Source organism: Notolabrus celidotus, chromosome 20 (assembly GCF_009762535.1).
Source record: "Notolabrus celidotus isolate fNotCel1 chromosome 20, fNotCel1.pri, whole genome shotgun sequence".
In the NCBI taxonomy this organism is placed as follows: Eukaryota; Metazoa; Chordata; class Actinopteri; order Labriformes; family Labridae; genus Notolabrus; species Notolabrus celidotus.
Window position 1 is genome coordinate 16,423,918 of NC_048291.1, and position 22,111 is coordinate 16,446,028.

At 41.6% G+C, this 22,111-nt stretch overlaps 1 long non-coding RNA gene across 1 annotated transcript; it reads right to left on the reverse strand.

The window, feature by feature from the left end:
* Positions 1–10,500: 10,500 nt before the first annotated feature.
* Positions 10,501–20,112, reverse strand: LOC117832622. The gene is made up of 3 exons (XR_004635213.1): positions 20,064–20,112; positions 11,059–11,105; positions 10,501–10,898 (listed from the first exon to the last, which is right to left on the reverse strand). It is a non-coding gene; the product is annotated as an uncharacterized LOC117832622 (long non-coding RNA).
* Positions 20,113–22,111: the final 1,999 nt, after the last annotated feature.

Consider the following 22,111-nt stretch of genomic DNA (forward strand, 5'->3'; position numbering starts at 1 on the left):
ACCCTGCAATTGCCTTCGCAGGAACGCGTTTAAAATCTGTCGGCACTACAGCTTGTGTGAGCCTAACTACCGTTAGCTTACCTGTCCTGTCCCGGCCTGAGCCTCACCTGGTGTCTCCCTGGAAATCGACGCTGCCTGAGTCCTCTTCCACAATGTGGCTACATCTCGTATGTGTCTGGCTCTTTTTCCTGCCTGTTCACCGTCCAGTGACGGGCCTACACCAGTACTCGGCTGCTGACCTGCTCTGGCTGCGCTGTCACCTGCCTGGACCTGCGCCAGCGACACTCCACCTCCACTCGGACATCACCTTCCAGCCCCGCCGGCGATACATCCACCGAGGGTCCCGACGGAATCTCCACCATAACAACTCAACAGCAATAAAATCCATCTGGTCCAGCTCCCGACGCGCTCCATCAGCGGAATGTTGACCACAGCGTGTTAGCCCACCTAGCCCGGTCGGCTAGCACCACCACCAGCTGCGACAACACCGCTCTCAACTTTGGTCTACTCAACATCCGCTCACTGACGGGCAAGGGACACCTCATGCAGGACCTCCTCACCGACAGGAAGCTGGACTTTCTCTGTCTAACCGAGACATGGCAACAGCCCAACGATTTTTCCCAGCTGAATGAATCCACTCCTAGTGGGTTTGCTTACACCTGTCAATCCCGTGGCTCCGGTCGGGGAGGAGGTCGCGCGATAATTCACCGCAAGAAGTGGAAAGTCTCGCCGGTGTCTGTGCCCGTCTCCAGCTCGTTTGAATCCACTGTCTGCGAGTTGTCTGGTCCCACTCCAACCATCATTGCCTCTGTCTACCGCCCCCCTAAACCGAATAGTGACTTTTTAAATGACTTTGCTGCTTTCCTCACCCATCTATCCTCTCTCTCACCACACATAACACTGCTGGGCGATTTCAATATCCACATGGACAATATCAATCTCCCTCTCACCAAAGCCTTCACTTCCTGTTTAGATAGTTTTGGATGTCAGCAGCACACCACTATTCCCACACACTCCAAAGGACACATTCTGGACTTAATCTGTTGCTCTGGTGTCACCCCTCTCAACATTACAGCTGATGAACTCCCCATAACTGACCACTTTTTCCTCTCATTTACAGTCAAACTCGCTCTCTCCATTTCTAAGCCACCCCGTCTCATCTCATTCTGGAATATAAAGAACATTAACCCCGCCACTCTCATCTCTAGCTTCCACTCCTCCTGCCTCCCTGACATCCCCAATCCATCCACTCCGGATGATCTGGTTTCTCATTACAACACTGGACTCTATAATATTCTTAATTCTCTTGCTCCGTTAAAAACCAGATCTGTCTCTTTCTCTGTCTCCGCCCCTTGGTTCACCCCTGAGCTCCGTCTGATGAAAGCCAAGGTCGCCAACTTGAAAGACTCCATCGAAAAACTGGTCTCACTATTCATAAAGAAATGTACAATAACCACATATTATGTTACAAGGACTCCATCGCCAGCACCAAAACCCACTACTACTCCAGTTTAATCACCCCAAATAATGGAAACTCCAAGTCACTATTCTCTCTGCTTAACAATATCACCCAACCCAAGGACTCTCTCCCCGCTCACTTGTACACAACCTCCTTCTGCAACTCCATTATGTCGTTCTTCAATTCAAAAATCAAGAATCTCCACCAGCACCTTGGCCCTCACCCCCACCTCAGCATCTCAGCTGACTTTCACCCATCGACGCACTCATTCTCCTCCTTCCAGCTCCCCACTCTCTCTGAAATCACAGAACTCATCCAGAAATCCAAGCCATCCACCTGTCAACTGGACCCCCTCCCCACACAACTTGTTAAAGCCTCCCTCCCCTCCCTGGTCCCCCTCATCTCTGCCATCATCCACTCCTCTCTCACCACTGGAACTGTCCCTACATCCTTCAAAACTGCTGCCATTACCCCAATCCTGAAAAAAACTGGCACCGACCCCTCCAACTTCAACAACTTCCGCCCTATCTCCAATCTACATTTCATCTCCAAAATCCTGGAAAAAACAGTTGCCTCCCAACTCCACTCTCACCTAACCCACAATAACCTGTATGAACAGTTCCAGTCCGGTTTCCGCCCACTCCATAGCACTGAAACAGCACTCCTTAAAATCACCAACAACCCCCTTGTGGCAGCTGATTCTGGACTCCTCACCATCCTCATCCTCCTCGACCTAAGTGCAGCCTTCGATACCATCTGTCACACCACCCTCCTCACTCGGCTATTCTCCATTGGTATCACCCACACTCCGTTAGACTGGTTCACATCTTACCTCTCTGGCCGCACACAGTTCACTTAACTCAAGTCCTTTAAATCCACTCCTTCCTCCGTCACTACAGGGGTGCCCAAGGGCTCTGTCCTGGGGCCCCTCCTCTTCATCATCTACCTCCTTCCCCTCGGTAATATCTTCCGCAAATTCAACATTCACTTCCACTGTTATGCAGATGACACCCAGCTCTACCTCACCACTAACCCCTCGTCCACTCTCCCGCCCACCTCCCTCACTGATTGCATCTCTGAAATAAAAACCTGGTTCACCCTAAATTTCCTTACACTAAACAGTAATAAAACCGAGGTTCTCCTCATTGGCACCAAATCCACTCTATCCAAATCCAACAGCTTCTCCCTCACCATTGATAACTCCTCCGTCTCACCCTCCCCCCAGGTTAAGAGTCTGGGTGTCATCCTTGACAGCACATTATCCTTTCAATCACACATCAATAACATCACCAGGACTGCCTGCTTCCATCTTCGGAACATCAATCGTCTCCGCCCCTCCCTCACCCCCCACACTGCCGCCATCCTTGTCCACAGCCTTGTCACTTCCCGTCTGGACTACTGCAACTCTCTCCTCTTCAGCCTCCCTCACAAATCCCTCCATAAACTCCAACTGGTCCAGAATTCAGCTGCCCATATCATTACCTGAACCCCCTCCATCCACCACATCACTCCTGTCCTCCAACAGCTCCACTGGCTCCCTGTTCAGTTCCGTATTCAGTTCAAAGTCCTCCTGCTAACATTCAAGACCATCCACAACCTCGCCCCCCCATATCTGTCCAACCTCCTCCATGTTCCCACTCCCTCCCGCTCCCTCAGATCCTCTTCCTCCATACACCTGTCTGTCCCCTCCGCCCGTCTCACCACTATGGGAAGCCGAGCATTCAGCCGCTCTGCTCCCCGTCTCTGGAACTCATTGCCACCTCAACTCAAAAACACAGATTCTTTCCCCCATTTCAAATCACAACTCAAAACATATCTGTTCAAAACCGCCTACTCCGTCTAACTCCAATTGCACTGTCATTTTTGTTTCTATTCTTTTTCTTACCACTTTGTAAGTTTATATTGTTTTCATTTTGACTTTGATTTTGTTTCCTCTAATGTAAATTTGTGTATGTATATACTGTATATATATATATATATATATATATATATATATATATATATATATATATCTGTGCGGTGTCCTTGAGTGCCGAGAAAGGCGCCTTTAAATAAAATGTATTATTATTATTATTATTACTATGGCCTGGACAGTATTCATAGCTGATGAAGACTGAATATGGTTATCTAAAAAGAAAAATCTCATGAAGACTGATATGGGAGTTGTGTTGCTGAACAAATTGTAAGGAACAAGTAAATGTAAGTTCATGTGAGGAAATTGGAGTAGTTCCAAAATAAAAAGAGTCTAGCAGAGCTCTAACTTCAATCAATACTCCACAAGGTACGGCAGCACGATTACACCCTTTCTTCTTGCCTTCAAATTTAAAATTATACTGTCCTTAGTCTCACTGAGACTTTGTGTGTATGTCAGGTTTTTGTTTTCTAAATCAGTTTTATGACTTTTAAATTGTATTGTATTTGGCCTTCTTTTTTCTTTACCTGTATGTTTCTGCTCTTATGACTATATTCAGGGGTTTATTTTATAAAGTCATCCAAATAACTCCCTTTTAGAGAGGTTTCACTCATGATTACATTTTGACAGCAGGTGATCTGCAAGTTGACAAGGCTGTTAATGATGAATGATGCATTTCTCAAGGATCAAAAGCTGAGTGGAGAAAACCATCTGCAGCAAAGCGGCTAGTGAGCAAGAGGATCAGGTTTGTGTTAATACTGAAGCAGGACGAAGTTTGTCATGCATTAACAAGCGTTGACAAACATGACTATGGAAAGCCTATGAAGCAACATACTTTTGCATCGATGTGTCTGCGTCACGTTGCAATACTCTGTCGAAACGGTAGTGGGCAATATGGTCTCTATACTAGTCAGATCCCCTGTCTCTTCACACCACTGTCTACAGCGACCCTGAGTCAAGCAGCAGCCTCAAGTCTTAAAATCTGAAGCCAATGCGGAGGTGAGAAAAAACTGTACTTCATCGATTGTCTGCTTGAGGGTGGCTACAGAAACTACATCCACACCAATTCGAAAAAAGTGGATCTCTATAGCAAAAATAAACATCTTTACAGCCTGGTACAAAAAACTGTTTTGGTCTGAATTGCTAATTTCACTATCTGTACACACCGTGTCCTACAGGAGGATTTTTTTTATAACTCGTTACTTTTGAAGATATTAAACACATGAGTTTTGCCTAAATAAGGGCATGGCTGTCTTTAATTACAGGTGGGCACCTTGTAGCTGTTCGCAAAGAGGCTAAAGAGCCTGCCTCAACTCCACGTCTTTGCGTCATTCTAGATCGACTGAAGTTAGGTTGAGTGAGCATTTCAATATGGCAGCCGCTGACAATAGGATTCAAAACACGGAGGAGAAGAAGTGTACGGCCAATATACAGCAATTACAGAAAATGTTGCAAATGCAGAATATAATGCTGCCCAGCAGACCAATCACGGGGCTTGTTGTCTGCATTGTTTCAAAGCCTAGTTACATTTGGGTGGATGTGCATGTCAGGGTACATGAGTAAGCTTCTGCGTTGGAAAAGGGCTTACGCCATGGTCTACGGCATCGATTCAATGCAGAAGTATAAACCTGGCTTAAGTCTTCCCATATTGCTTTAAAGAAAAAGGCCAAAACACTGTATGATAGTGGACATCTATAAATGTACTGTAACAATATGTTTGCTGAGATAATACCACACTGTGAGAGTACCACACCACAAGTAAAAGTCCTGTGTTTAACTGTAATGTCATAAAGATTAAGTCAAATTTGGCCTTCAATCACAGCTTTGATGCTATTTGATGTTATGTTTGGGGCCTGTGTGGGACAAAAGTACAAAGGCAGAATTTCTGTCATAGTCCAGATGAAATTCCGGACATTTATATGTTTTTAAAATTCAAAATATGACAGTAAAATATATTTCCTTAAATGTATTCAATAATCACTATCAGTAATTATGATTTATTGATCTAAATAAAAAGGTGATTATTATTTTGGCCCAATTTTTCAGTTTTATTTTGCTTAAAAGAACGCAAACAGACACTGTGGATGGACGCTCCTTATGCTGCTAAGGCTAATTCTGTGGTGGGCAGATCAATAGTTTGTGAGACTTTGTCAGACAGCACAGACACTGGGTTCACACGAGTGAGTGGCTGAACTAAAAGTAGCAATATAAAAACCAGATGCTGTGTGAATATAAACAACTCCTTTGTTTCTGCAGCAACTTCAACTGCACTAAAAAATGTAATCCCCAGGATGAGATCAGGATGAAGAGGTTTTGATGAGCAGCTGAGCAGGAGAAGAGCAACTGATGAAATGATTTGAGTGTTTAGAAGCAAAGACAGGAGATATGTAGGATCATAATTAAAGGCCATGGAAACAAATCAAATCATACAGCGTCTGTCAATTTAGGTTGATTCATAAACTCAGCTGGTAGAAGTACATAGGGACATAAACAGTCAATCAGTGGTTTCACATCTGGTGCTCTCTCTATCTAAAACTGATTCCAACTCCAACATAAAGAAAGAAGAGTTTTTGTTGGTAGGAACTGTTTCATTTGGTAAAGATGACAAGACCTGGGTCAAAGTGGGAAGCTTGTTACGTTTCAGATCGGCTTACAGTTCATTTTTGACACCAAAACCCCTACTCTGATGTCTGTAGATCTCCAAATGATGCTGATTATTCAGCACAGAGTGTTCCTAGTTCTTGCAAGAGAAAAAAGATACAGAGGGAGACTAGGAAGATGCGAGACAGCCAACATCTCTTAAAGTGTCACTCTGAAGAGAATCTCTGGAGCTTTATAAGCAGACTTCAACAGCAACAACTCAACAGCCTTGTAGGAGCAAACATGCTGTACAGGTTTCTCTCGTCCGCCTACCTTTCACCCTATACCCCCACCCTTCCTTCCCTCCTTGTCATCTTCTCCCATATTTGTGACTCCCAGCACCTTACTTCACCCCTGCCTGGCCAGCTCTCTGACTGACTGCCTTATTTGCTCTTTAATGTTGTCAGAAATGCAGCAACCCTTCTATGGGTCACCGCTTTGAGGCTGAACTTGCATCTCACTGCCTGACAGAAAAAGAAAAAAAGAGGCCAAAGTGGGAAGTAGAGACAGAAATGGGGCTCTTTCATGCCCAACAGGAGGGAAGAAGAGAAAGACAGGGGGAATATGGGGGCAGAGGAGTGGGAAAAAAGTCAGACGTCTCATAGAAGACCTGCCATTCTGAGGGTCTGTACAAAGAAGGAAGAAAGACAGCCAGTAGAAGAGCTCTCAAATACATCCTCAGCAGGTTCCCAACTCTCTTACAACCCTCCAATGCACCAAAACATAGCACCTGACAGCGGCTGACAGAATCCACAGCAGGAGGCGGAGCAGAGGAGCACACTCCACATGCTCTCTGTGCATGACTTGCATGTGCACATCCATGCATGAAATAGGGTTTACAGCTGCTGACGTGACTACAGCAGTATTTACACATGATGTGTAATTAAAATGCAGTTATCATTAAGACATAACTAACATTAAGTTTAATTTGACGTTATTCTGCACAGACATGCAAGAGCATCTTGTGACTACTTCTTCATGTATGTGCGTGTTCAGAAACCATGAGAGGCGTGAGAGCTATGAAAATTTTAAATCTGCCCTTTATGTATGTGAAGGGAAGTATGCACCCATCCATACAGGACTGGAAACACAAACATCTATCTGAGTGATGTGCAAAGTGAAATGTGGATGAGGAGCTCTCATGATGAGTGAGAGATTGAGGTCATCCTGTATCCTGATCTTTGTTCCACATGGAGGTCTTTCCAAAAGCTGCCACTTCATAAAGTGAAACAAGCCATTTAATCACCACTCTATCTCCCACACATTTAAAAAGAGGTGACATTACTGGGACAGGCACAGCTGAAAACAAAGACCGTCTCGAATAATCTCATCAAGAACAATGAGGTGAAAAAAAAACAATCTTGTTTTTGATCTCTGAATATCATCATTCATCATTAATGGAGGAGTGTTTCTAACAGATTGCATGCTGCTGCAATTAAAAACCCATTTAGATAACTCAGAAAAACTGGATGGCATATGGACTGGACTTGTAATGTAGGTGTGGATGTGACTTATTTGTTTTTAACTTTTTAAAATCACACATTTTGTGCAAAAGAGAGAAAAAAGGTGAGATGAACACGAGTCTTTTCCATTTGTTTTTTTGCAGTGACTTAATTGCTGTTTCCTACACAGTGCTAAAAGCTGCAACCCAGCACTCACTTACCAGGAACTTAGCACCCTATCACTCAGATACTATATGAGTGCACCGCCGCAAACTCTCATCTCTAATTATAGACAAAGCTTTAATTACCATGGCCTCTTAAAATAGCTTTTGCCCCACTTTCCATACATATAATATAGCATTATATAAGTTTGCAGGAATGCACACATCCTGATAAAGCAGAGTCCAGGGCACCAGAGAAAGTATAGCAGGTACTCCTGGAGGAAGTAATCTGTGCATCTGCACCTTAGGACTCCACAGATTTAATTAACCTCACAGCTGTCCGGTTCCTGCCATTCACATCAGGTGACTCCAACATTGACTGTGGATACATGCCAACAAAACACATCTATTTCAAAGAGATTTCAGACATAAGTTCACAGAGTTATAATTTCAAACAATTGCAAATGCCTTTTCTTTTTCATTCATGTGAAAAAGCCACTGAGTTAATAGAGGAAGAAAGTGAAATGGATCAAAAAACATTGGCAGTAATTTTGACAAGTAAAGGTCAAACAATCCAAAAATGCCAAGGTGAATTAAACAAAATGTTTAATGTGAAACGCTTCAGCAAGATAAATTATAGATGGAAAAGATCTTTGAAATTATTCTGTTATTTAATTCTTGATGGAGTCAAATTTAATGAGACTTTCTACACCTCTAAAATTACCGTTCTGCACTTTGGCCACCCATACGTCCTATTTCAAAGTGAGATGTCTCCAGGATCAATTTTTCCATGACGCAGATCCACGACCACTTAGCCACTTTCCAAGGAGTGTTACTGAAAATTGAAATAGACATCTATACCTACAATTGGCCTCCTACAGTTCTAAAGCAGTAGACTGCCACACTCACTGGAACAATTTGTGGCAGTACAGCTGTGACATCAACTGGGAATAGTGAGATAAATTAGCAGAAATGTACTTGAGTGTTCCAACAAAAACTTCTGGAGACTTGTATGTGGATGTGTGCTGTGAAAACTCCTGTGTAATCTCACCTGAACTTTTATTATGTTTGCTTCAAAAGTGTCAACAAGATGATTTGGCAGGCATACATCATTTGTTGTTGAACCACAGAGACTCATTTGAATTTCAATTTGGCGTGGAGGGAGGGAATTTTTAAGAAAAGAGGGAGGGAGAAATGTAAGGTAGTGAAGGGCAAGGCAGCAACAAGTCCAATCACTCATAGATGAGAGTCATTTGTCTCAGTCTGAGGGGCACTCATTCAATTATTTTTTAACTGTTTGCTCTGATGTTGAGCAGGGATCGATTTGTTTCTCGTTATACCACATCAAGAGAGCAGACTAGGACAATGAATAAAATGTCGCCTCAAAAGCTTCTGTGAGAGAATAAAACATGAAGAAACAATCCTTATAATACAAGAATACAAAGATTAATGATTGTGCATTGTATTTGTACTCCGTCAGAACAGCTAAATTCTTTTGCTGTTAGCCAAAGCTAGTTTATTGTACACTCTATGTTGTGGTAATATCCTGCTGGTTTTACTCAAAAGTATGCATCCAAAAAAGACACAATGCTGTGATTCTATCACAGCCTGAGTGTAGTTCAGAATGTGTCAAGACAAAGAAAAATAAAGCATTTTAGATTTCACACAGAAGCAGTAGCTGGATCCTGAAATATCTGCTGCTGTCCTCTCTGTAGTGAGAATAATGTGAACAAATATCAGGTAAACAGGCTGAAAACTAACACAAAGGATTTTGGCACCCTGGAGTTGACAAAGCTGGGCTGCCACAAAGTTTGTCCTCGAGGATGAAGACAAAATGACTATTCATTTTTTCATCTCCGCAGAAGTGAGGAGTGTCATTATGGATGCTGGGGACAGAAAGAGCAATACAAATATGCAGCTTCTAATGAGTGTGAGAGATGGAAGTTCATACATATGGATTACACATTTTGTGTCTCTATATGTGTGTCTGTGAGTGTGTTTATTTGTTTAGAAGTAGCTGTCCATATAATATTTGCATGAGGGAGGAGGAATAGAGGAGGGCCAGAGGAGGGGGAGAAAGTGAGAGCCAGCAGAAAAGAGGTGCTGTAAATTGTTAACAGAGAGAGCCAGCTAAATGCTGACTCATGTATGCCACGCAATTACATCCAAAAAATGCTTGGCATCCCCATCCAGATTGAGCTGCTGCTGTTTTGCAGTATTTATTTATTGAACTATTTGAAGGGTTTTTTAAGCCACTAGATACACAAATCATCAATAACTCTATATTTTAGGATTCCCCATAATACATTCCATCTGGCACTAGTAATGTCATTTAAGTCCATGTCAACTCTACATACACTGGGTTTGAATTGGAAGTGGTTATGCTATGATAAACAGTATCAGTCAGAAGTTTGAACACTTCCTCATTCCGTAGTTTTTCTTTAATTTTATGATTTTCTACATTGCAGATAAATACTAACGACATCAAAACAACAAATGGACCTTCAAGAAATTATATAGTAAACAAAAAAGTATTACAAACCATAATAGGTTTCATAGTTGAGATTCTTCAGAGTAGTCACCTTTTGCTTCAATGACAGCGTTGCTTTGCATTCTCTCAATCAGCTTCATGAGGTCGTCCTTTCAATCAAAACACTTAAGGTTTATTAAAGCTCCTGTGAGTGACTTTCTGTTTTTGTGCTATTTGACTTTGTTGTCCTTTCAATGCCTAAGTCTTTTATGACCAAAAGTCCCTGACTAATGTCCTTTAAAAGCCAAATATATAACTCATTGAAAATGTGCAGTGAAGGAAAGAAAAACAAAGATGTTTCTTCATTGAGCTTTCAGTCCCATGGTCTGACATGAATGCATGTAAGTACTGCATTCAAATTTACAATATCTGTTAAGATCAGTCTTGTTGCTGATGGTGTCATGTGATTCTGGAGGTCATAAAATGGCATGATTGTAAATGTTGGTCTTTTTCACAATCAACTATGAACTCACCACAGGGGCTTTAATAATTTACAACCATTGTCTTTAAATGCATGATTATGACCTTAGAGGAGGTGTAAAAAAAATAACGCTGCCAGTCTGTTCTATGTACAATTTTCATTTAATTTGTACATGTAGATATTTATCCCAACATGCTTTGCTTAGAGGGTTGCTGTGGCTCAGTGGTAGAGTCGGTCGTCTCTCAATTGGAAGGTTAGGGGTTAAATCCCAGGTCCCGCTGTCCACATGCCAAAGTGTCCTTGGGCAGCAAGACACTTTACCCCAAACTGCCCCTGGAGTGATGTGATGTGTGAAGAGGATTAGTTAATACTGAAGGGCACTTTACATAGCAGCCCCTGCCACCACTGTGTAAATGAATGAATATGACATGTGGTGTTAAAGTGCTTTGAGCAGTGAGACGACAAGAGATAGCGGTATATAAACTCCATTTACCATCAGCACGGCTTGCTACGGGGAGCATCATCCTCTGGGTATAATTTCTGTAACACAATAAGATACAGCTTTACCTCTCTATGCACTTCATATTGGTATATTGGTTGCACCAAGGTGGAAAAGAAGGTGTTAAAAGGGTGTCTTATACACTAACTTGTACAGTTAACCACAGTTGTCTATTCACAGGTGCAATGTTTTATAGCAAGTCATAAATAGTCTACTTTTTAATTTGCTCTTGTTGAGTTTCAGTGGATAGAGTCGAGTTCTGTGATAATACAGCACTAGATTATGCTACAGTGCCGGCATTTAGCATGGCATTTGGCTTTGCTAACCTCGGGGAGTATTGTTTGTGTATGCTTACTGTTCTACTCGGCTCGTCATTTGTCTAATGAACTTCAAGCTAGTTATTTCAAGCACTTCAAATTTCAGTATTGAGTGGAAAAATGGATCCGAATAATTTTCAGCTGTCAGTGCTTATTCAGCCACTGCCACTTGAGCTGTTGTTGTTGTTTACAGAGCTGAGCAGATGACAAGCAAACATGATCAGCTACACTGTCAAAGTGTTGAGAAATGGTCTAGCTTGGAAAATTGTCTGTTTTTTGACTGTGTTTTCTTGAATAATTCATATTTATTTCACTCAGTTTTGTGGATACTAAGTGAGACACTCATCAACACAAGCACACACAAAGGCACCAACATTTTGCTCTGTGCAGTTAAAATTCCACAATTTCAAACAAAGTAGTTGTTTGTGCTGACATTTTTTCCCCCTAAAGTTTGGGCACTTGTTTAGTGTCCAAAAAGTAGCAAGTTTCCCAAAGACCTCAGTGCTTCTCATACAGAGGTGATTGTTCACAGCTCTGTGTTCAAACAGGTCCAATTTTTAAGCAGCACATTGAGGGAATGCATGCATTTAAACTTTGTCCATAATGGTGGTATAACTGCAGGGGAACAAAGAGCGTGCATGCATGGAATTAAACATAAAAATATATGCCATGTGTTAAATTGAAAGAGCATTTAAAAGAAATCTAACTTTGCAACAGCTTCAAGCAACACATAAGTGGCTTTTGGATAAGAACATCGAGTAAAAATAGTATGATTACGTGTTGTCAGAATTGAGACTTAGCTATACTGTCCAAAAGTTCAAGGTTGGCCGGATACAAATGTAGATATAATATGGAACCACGTCCAGGTGATTTAAACACAATAAACCCAGGCACAAACTCTGAGTATGAGGAAGGTGCGAATACAACAAAAGTGCATTATGATTCAGGCTGTAAAATTGGGCGACTGTCTCCACATATTGTCAGTGAGGCTAGATAACCGAGCAGAGTGCAGTCACCCAAGATGGAGAGGAATGTAATCTTTTGAATAAGACAAATCTTAAAATAAAACTAATTTCTCCCTCTTGGCATTGTGCTTTGTCTGCAAAAATTAGGATTTGCAGTGACTTCTCAGACACTCAGGGCCACTGGTGAGCGAATGGAGTTATTATGCACATCACAATAGCTCACACACACACGCATATACACACACATTCTCTCTCTCTGTCTCTCTCGCTAGCTCAGAGGCCCCCTTGCTGCACTCATCCATTGCTATTCAGCGTCTCCTCCCGTCTGGTCCTTTATGACTCCCTGAGCAGCTCTTGGGCTTTGCGGCTACCAGAAGTACAAGTGTGCTTAACAGCCCCTGCATATTCAGAAGACCTATAATAAAAAGCAAAAGCAGACAGACAGCGGGTGGGCAAACCTGACATCAACACCCCTACTCAACTCAGTGATTCCAAACAGAGAGAGATCGAGGAAAACCAACAAGCAAAACAGGGGGTCCAACGGAGGTCCTATGGTTGAAAGCCCATGATCACAGCTAGAGTGGGAAAACTGCTGTTCAAAGTGCTCATTTAAGCATTCAGACTCTGAGAGAGAAAGGGTCAATGTGCTTCTTTACATGCTTTTCCAATACTGCTGAGCATTTTTCAGGTTTCTTTGGGTTTTCTCAAAATTTCATCTTCTTTCCACCCGCCCATACCTTTTAAAAAAAAATAGTGACGTCCAAATAAACAGCAGACTGGAAACATGCTATAGAACAGTCATGGATTTAACCTCAATTTTCTGTAATTATGCATCAAAATTATAATACTGACATTGCATTTTGAATGCACAGACCAATTACAAGTATTTTTTTTGTATTCATTAGATGCATACAAAAAACTTCAATCAGTCAAGCTTGTATATGTATTGAAGTTTTAAAGTGAAAAACTTGATAGAGATGGATGATCATACTTAGCATGCACTCAGTAGCTTCTTGTCCTCCAAGGCCACCGTCATTCACCAACATGAGGGGTGAGCAAGGGAGCGTTTTGATCTAGATATAGCTATATACACTGTATATCCTTGTCTACACACTGTTCCTTATAACTGTGTTAGGGACCTAGCAGTAAGGCACAAGACACAGGTGTAATTTTTAAAGAAAAGTGGGTTTTCATTTTACCCAAATTATACAAGCCATATTCACAAACCAAAATTATAAGAACCCGGCCTATAAAAGAGGCCAACTTAACATAACTCAAATCAACAAGACAAAATATGAGGTGTGAACTACACTAACAGATCTGACACAATAAGACAAAAGGGAACCTATATAGTGGTTTGGTCAAACTAAGTTTAACATAAGAATAACAATTAAAGGTGACATATCACGCTTTTTTCATCAATATATATTGGTCTAAGAGGTCCCCAAAACATGTCTTTAAAGTTTATGCTCAAAAAAACACTTTGAAATCAGATTTTGGCATGCCTGAAAAGCCCTCTTCTTCAGTCCTCCTCAGAACACTCTGTTTTCTCTCTGACCACGCCCCCTCCGGAAGTGGATGTGCCTCGGCTCTCCAGCACGTTGATCTAATGTTTACATGTTGGCTGAATATACACGGCTGCTCAGAGATCGCGTTACTTCAACCCTCTGAATCTGATCCAGAATCTGATCCTGACGGAGAGGCGCCTGTAGCAGGACCTTTCTGAACGATTGGTCATAGATTTAGTGTTTCTTGTTGTTTTATTTATCAGTATGTAGACATGTGTCTTGGTACACAGCTACGGACATGTAGCTATGTGGCTATGCTAACTAGCGCTAGCACTTATCCATGATAAATAAAAATCATCCACTAGATCTTCAACTCTGCAGACGTGGGGAGTAAAACCGACCTCTGCCAGAAAGGCAGCAGGACCTTTTATGAAGGATTGGTCACAGATTCTGTGTTTCTTGTTTTATTTGTCAGTATGTTGACGCGTGTCTTGGTACACAGCTACAGCTACGACATGTAGCTTGGTCACAGATTCTGTGTTTCTTGTTGTTTTATTTGTCAGTATGTGTACGTGCGTCTTGGTACACAGCTACGACATGTAGCTATGTAGCTATGCTAACTAGCGCTAGCACTTATCCATGATAAATAAAAATCATCCACTAGATCTTCAAATCTGCAGACGTGGGGAGTAAAACTGACCTTTGTGTTTATTAAGACAGCCTACAACTAGCATGCCTCCCTCCTAAGCTCCTTGTTACCACACATTTGTGCAGGTAATGAAAAACGGGGGAGGGATTCAGTATTATTTTATACAGTCTATGGGCTGAACATGCTCCGAGCTCTGACTCCGTGACAGACCGGATATTGTTGTTACGTAACAAAAACACGGAAGTCTGAAACGGCTCGTTTCACACACATTTACAAAAAGGTGTAGAAATCAAAACAGCGGCAGAATGGATTTTTTTCATTCTCGGGGGGTTTGTAGACATGCCAGGGACACATATTTCAGGTAAAGAACCATTAAAAAGTCAATTTTGCATGATATGTCACCTTTAATTGAACTAAATTCAAAGTAATACCAACTAGTCCTAAAAAAAGCCCATGACCTCAGAGCCCATGGTCTGCTCCAACCAGCTGGCCTCAGCATAAAAGTCATGTCAGCCTTTGGCCACGCCTTTTGCTCATACAGGAAGTGCTTTCCCCCACAGCCAGGTAACTCAAAGACAAAGAAACAATGATTTTTATAACAGAAAATGTAAATAAAAACAATGATTAATATAAAAGAAAATATATAACCTTACAAAAATGTGTGTGGTTAGGGTTAGGGTCAATTTAAAAAACAAAAGATTAAATACAAGAAAAATAAAATACTGAATGAGACTAAAGTGTGTTGATTGTGTGATTGACTGCAAACTAAAACAGGTGCTGAAACTAAAGGCTGGTTTTTACTTCTGCGTCGACCCTACGCAGCAGTGGTTGACGTGTACATGAGCTCTACAGGGCAGAGGGCCTCTCTGATGGTCGGGTCATCTGTAATCTTTCTTGAATGCAAAGTGTAAATGTGTGTATTACTGAATATATGGAAAAGGGCATGCCCCTTCACTTAATTTATAAAACATACAGAATATGTTTAAAATAAATGTTATACTTGATATGTTCCTAAGAAATAAGAGAGTTAAGCTTTAGCCTAGCAGAAAACATCAGTTTTGATCACCAACTGATATTGACTGACTCACATTATAAATGATGTAGAGGAGGGCGACTGTCTCTCTAAACCAAGCTGTTAAGAGACCGAAGGCTTGAAGAGATACATTTGCATATGGGTTTATGGATTAATTTATGTGATAATCAGGAGTTATACCCAGCAGAAGGTGGTTTAATTAATGTCAAGAGGTTTTTCAAATGAACTACAATAATTCACATCATTTCAGTCAGACCATTAAGACAGCAGTCTTGGCCCCCAGGACATTAGAGCCCCCCTTCTTACTGAATTCAACATTAGCTTGTATATATTTCTGCATGAGCACAGAGAAAGACAGCATCACCACGGAAACCACTGCAAGATGGGAGGGGAAAGTAGCACCATGAGAGAAGAAAACAAAACCTGTTATAATGCAAAACAGCAAATGACCAAATATACAAGGAACTGCAGAAAGTAAAGCACTAATGAGACCCGGGGTTCAGGACATATTTCGTGACATTTGTTTAATTTACTGCTTTTCTTCTACAAGTCTATGATCTTAAAGGCACAATAAATAGTGAGCAAAGAATGATTAATGTATTAAGGAAGTCAAATGTTAATTGCAAAGAGACAGAAACTTGAAAGTGTGTATATGAGATAAATACAGAGCATGTGGGAGAAAAATGTCCCTCCCTGTTTGTCATAACATGATGGACCTCATAGGAAACACAAACAGACGGGCGTGTTTAATTTCCTTGCAATAACTAAAAATTGAGCACAGTAGATAAAACCTGACAAGGCTTTTCATCACAGTAAATGCTGATGAACCATCAGATACAGGAAATCATGAACCCATACTGTTTCAGCAGAGAAATCACTCTGCTTAGGAAATTATATTTAACCAAGTTTATAAATGTACAAGGCTGACATGACAAATCTAAATCAATTAGAAATTTCATATTTCAGTTTCCAATTACAAGTTTGCAAAGTAAACAGCTCAAAGCAGTTTCATGTTGGCTGCATTTGGAAATTAGGTCATTAAATTGTGATTTTATGTGCACATGAGGAAAACTCAACTGTATTTCCACTGGAAAGATGTTTGCTGATCCTTAAAGCATATCCTGTTGAAGCTTTCGTGTTGGTTGTAATTTCATGAAGCAGAGACATCTCTCTAAAGTTGTGAATCAAGCTTCTCTGGGGACAGACCCTAATGTTTATCACATTCCACACTGGCCACTAAGCCATAAGAACAACCAAAAGAACATTGGTGGCCCAAATGCACAACACAAAAAAAGTCTATCATCGCAACTTAGCATCCTGAAAGTTATATTTTTAGAGGCTTTCACACCTTTATTTAGAGATGAGGGGAGAGTGGATAGAGCAGGAAACCGGGCGAGAGAGTGAGGGAATGACATCCAAGAAAGGGGCCACCCGCCATATGGGTGCTCCATTTCACATTAGGCTAAAACACCTCATTCATTGACTGATACATATTTTGTACTTAAATGAATTGATTCAAATAGGACACTGACTTTCTTAATATATGGGAGCTGTTCAATGGCACAGAAAAGACTGTCCGATCTTTTCATTTTTAAACAGAGTGAAGGCAGCAAATGTTCTTAAAGCTACAGTGGGCAATGCTTTTTCATCAGAATTTGAGTAAAAGCTCATGTGAGGAGTTTGAGCTGGTTATGGATCCTGATGCCCCTATATGACCTCAAAAAACTGACCACCAGTGACAAGATTGTCATAGAGGATGCCAATAGCCACACAAAATGAAAGTTTCTCATAGGAGCTTTAACCCAAATTTGTATTAAAAAACCTGATCATTTCATGTCACTAACAATATTGAGTTAAGATATTTCTTTAAAAAATGTTCCCATTATTAGCCAATCACAGTAACTTTGAACAAACTTGCATCATCAGCTTCTATGTAATGTGTCTGCAGGGTTCGCTCTGTCTCTGACTCGCTAACTTGCTCTCTTTGCCTCTGTGCTGACATCATAGCAGCTATGTGGCACACATCAGTTGCTACTTTAAAGATTGGAGTGTATGTATATTGATCAGCTGTCAGTGTTTTTGATGTGGCACTGCTTGGTGGAAGACACAAGCTGTGTCTCAATTCAGGGTCTGCATCCTCCTGAGGCTGCATTTTGAAGGCCGATTACGTCACAACGATGCGCGAAGGCTGTCCCATTTTGAAGGCTCCTTCAAAAACACCCGGATGCAGCCCACAAATGCGGCCTTCTTTTCCCTGTTCTAGAAGGACACATCGCTACTATCCTTCGCGGCCCCATATATCCCAAGATCCTTTGCGCCGCTGCTCATTCATGAAAATTACTATCCAATATGGCGGCACCTAGCGGGGAAGAGAGAGACTGAGTGGAATTCACTTTTAAATGTAAGTATTTGGGTTTTACTCTTTTGAACATCCAACGCCAGGTATGTGAAGCTTCAAGGGACCTTAACACTTTAATGTTTCTGTTAAAATACGTGACGTTAGTAATGCTTACATGTAGCCACGGGACTAGACTGTTATACTTCATATTACATATAAATGGACTAAGATGACCAACTTTAGATGAGGTTGTGAGCCCTGTGTTATTTCCATACTGTAAAACTGTAGGTAAAGGTTTGCATTGAATACTGAGCTGACTTCAGGATTATTAAAATTTTTATTATTGTTATTTCGCCATATAAGAATCCTTGTGTCTGTTGACATGACAAAACGTGCTTTACATTTCTTTTGTTTTTTAGGGAGCAAGGATCAAACTGAGAGATTCATAAACCTGAGGGATCAGAACGATCATTACGGGTGTAAAACATTCAGCCACTGTTAGATGGAGGTTAGTCAATAATTATGGAAACACATTTTATAATAATGGAACAGTTTTCTTAGTGAAATAATGCTGAAGTCATGTTGAAGTAATGCAGGACTCATGATGAATTTCTGTATGAATTAATAAGTAATTCCTGTTGTTCACCATGAACTAATGATCCTGTCTGACTTCATGTAATGACAACGTGTTTAATACATCATTAGTTAAGGTATGGTAATTAACAATTACTTCATACATCAGTTCAGATTTCACCAAATTTGCTGGACATACAAGTTTTTATTTTTAGGATGATTGAATATGAACAGCCTCTCAGGCAGAATTTTAAAATGTCATATTTCTGAGAACATACTGAATGGTGTGTGTATATATATATATATATATATATATATATATATATATATATATATATACACACACAATATATGTATATATACAGTATTTACACACACATGTGTTTATTTAACAACATGTGTCTTGGCCAGCAGGCCAAAACAAATGGGAAAACCTGAAAATAAAATACAAAGTGTATACAGACATGGATGATGATATTGAAGCTACTATGTTTTTTAAGATGTTTTTTTTTTCAGAGCTGGCAAAGAGAAAATCAACACTTCTGAAAAGGTGTATGACAACATTCACATCACATAGACATATTTTCAAATCTCCTGTCAGCTTTTAGCACTGACTTAATGTAGCATCTACGGACAGCAGAAACCTTGACGTAAAGGTGAGGGCGTGAACAATTGGTGACGCAACCCGGAAATCCTCCGAAGGCCAGACCGTCTCATTTCACAAGGTTTAATGCGTCCCTCGAATGTGCCTCCGAAGGACTCACCTCCGAAGACCGCGTAGGCTGCGTCCTCCGAAGGATGCAGCCCCTGAATTGAGACACAGCTACAGTGTACGTGGCAACGGTTGTTCATGTTATTTAGATTGGGTGGGGCTTAGTGGAGTGATATGAGGTAGCAATGGGAAGGGTGCTTACCGCTACTTTAAATTTTCAACAAGGGTAAACTTCCAACAGAAGACAGAGGAATAAAAAGGGCGCTAAACAGAAGCCCCCTGAGTGATAGAAAACGCAATTTAAAATGATTAGGTATCAGACCAATTCTTTTCAACAGCCTGACTAAACCCCTGAAAAAACATAATTAGTTGTATTAAATAAAAGACAGTTTCAATGAACTTTTCACACAAAAAAAAAAAATTAGCTTTTCTTAGCAATAGTGACAAGAATAGGTCATCATGGCTACACAAATAAAAGGGAGGATACTTTTTCAATACATCAAAATCCAGCTTTATTTCAGGATACTTTGCAAATAAAGTAATCTGAACTAATTTCCCCTCAAAACTGTTTCATAATTAAGTTAAATAAATGATGTTGCCACTAATGACCAAATTCCACCAGTCCATACGCTCTGTCATAGCACCCGATCTGGTTTTTATTCTAGTCACTGTGTTAAACTGGCTCTGCTTGTAACGGGTTGAGTTAGGACCCACAAGCAGTATCGGAAGCCAAGAGATCAGTTGGTAATGACCTTTATTGAACAGTTCAATAGACACAACAGGTGAATAGTCTCTCTACCTCGAACACAGGTAGGGAATCGAGTCTCTCGGGGCTCGATGATAGCCTGACGAATCAAGCACAGGTGACAGACAGATCCCGGAGGGAGTTGAAGAACAGACTCACTCGTACTCCGCAGGAGGACAGGACACCAAACGGCCACGAGGACGGACAGGCTGAACCCCGGAAGGGCGAAGGCAGAACTCGTAGTCAGGGACAGAAGGCGTAGGTGTTTTCCTGGGAAGCGGCGAGGAGGGATGGTCACGGGCAGGCAGGGTCAGCAACGGGAGATCAGTCCGCAGAAGAATGCTGGAAAGTCTTGCATGAGGTCAAAGAACAATCTGGCAAGGAGTGGAGAGTGGCTGCTGCTTATAAACCAGCTTGATTGCAGATGAGGAGCAGGTGAGTGTGCAGGTGAACCGGGTTGCCTGATGAGGGGGCGTGGCTGGCCAGCAGAGTGGAGCAGAGGCAAGGAGAGTGGAAAATTACTGACAGAGGGGAGGAGGTGAGCAGACTGTGACCCTGCTTCATTACGGCCAAATTCCACCAGATCTGTGTTGGGTACATCTGTGATCAGTCACTGCACCAGATCTGATAGGTTTCTATACTAGTCTATGAGTTAACTCCCACTGGATCCGCTCTGTTGCGTTCTGGCTGCGTCTCTGATCCGGCACACCAGAACGCAATAGATCAGATACACAAGACTTCTAATTTTACTGGATCCCGGAGCACACATCAATATTCACAGAGCAGATGGAGCGGGACAGGAAGTCAGTCACCAAAAAAAAATGAAACATCGGGTTAATTTTCAGAATAAAACAGTCTGTTTTATCACTAGGTCATATTCCTCTTATCTACAACAATAAACTGTCATGATGAGTGGAGCCAGACCTGGAGTCAACAGGTCAGGGGTTTTCAGAGGCCAATAAAGACAACATGGATAAGGAGAGGAGTCGAATTATAGTTGATTAAGCTACTGAGGGAAATCCATGGTCTCGTGACTCCAGCTGTCCAGCTGTTCTGCTCCATACTGCATTCTGAATATGCATCCAGTTGGTGTTGACAGATGAGAGAGCACAGAGCTGGTTCCCAGAGGATCGCTGACTGACCAGACACAGATCTGTTGGAAGTCCAGCGTTAGACACAAAGAATCTCTGAGGGGGGGCTTGTTGCAGACATCCACAGGTACTTCCAGGCAAGCTTGGTGAATCGTGGAACCCTTATTACAACCACAAAGCTATAGCTCAATGTCGCCTTGTTCCATTGTCACTGAGGTCACTCTGTCCTTGACCTGAGGCTTGGTTTCTGTACAGATAGCAGTTTGTTTTTGAACCTCTGATCCAAACAAAATGCCACATCTAACAGCTCCCGCGTAGCTTCTTCTTTACATTCTCATTACTGTGATTCAACATCTCTCTCCACAATGTTAGTGGGGTCTGTGTCTTCCTCTTGCATCAGCAGCACTGCAGTGTTGAAGAGGTGCTGGCATCTTTATCTGAGCACTCCAGCAGTGGGCCTAGGGATAGATTCCAGGATCTATATCTTGCCAGGTTGGAAATAGATGCTGCACCCACAAGACCATAGCAGGATCTAGTGCTGGTCCAGTATCCAACTGTACATCAGCTTCATACTGCATGCACCTCATCCAAGTGTGGTCAGAACTCTGTGGCCACAGCTGGTCACTTACATGAAAATTAACTTTTTGTGGCCACAGACCATCAGGCTGGGGTTATTGTCCAACCGTGTATTGATCTATTTGGCACACGTGCCTGCACATCCTTTCTTTTGATTAATAGTTGACCGGGTTAAACTACTCGAGAAATAACAACCACTGAAGAGATGACTCCAATAAAGTGAATCCTTCTGCCAGCACTGTTATGCTGTTCACGACTCAGGAATGATCTATTTTCTGAAACTGGAAATGTAGAAAGATCAAAGCGTTTCAGCTGTTGATGCAGAACACTGTGGAAGATGAATATTTATACAGAGGCACACATGGGAGCACTTCACTATGCAGCTGAAAGCCAAAAAATGCAACCAACCCATTCTTCTCCCTTCTTCTGTCAAACCCAAACAGCCTCTCAATCAATTCTCAGCTAAAAACCCAAACACATCGCCCGCCTCTCTCTGCTATGTGCACATCGTGTGTCCTGCTCACGGATCAGAAGTAAGGA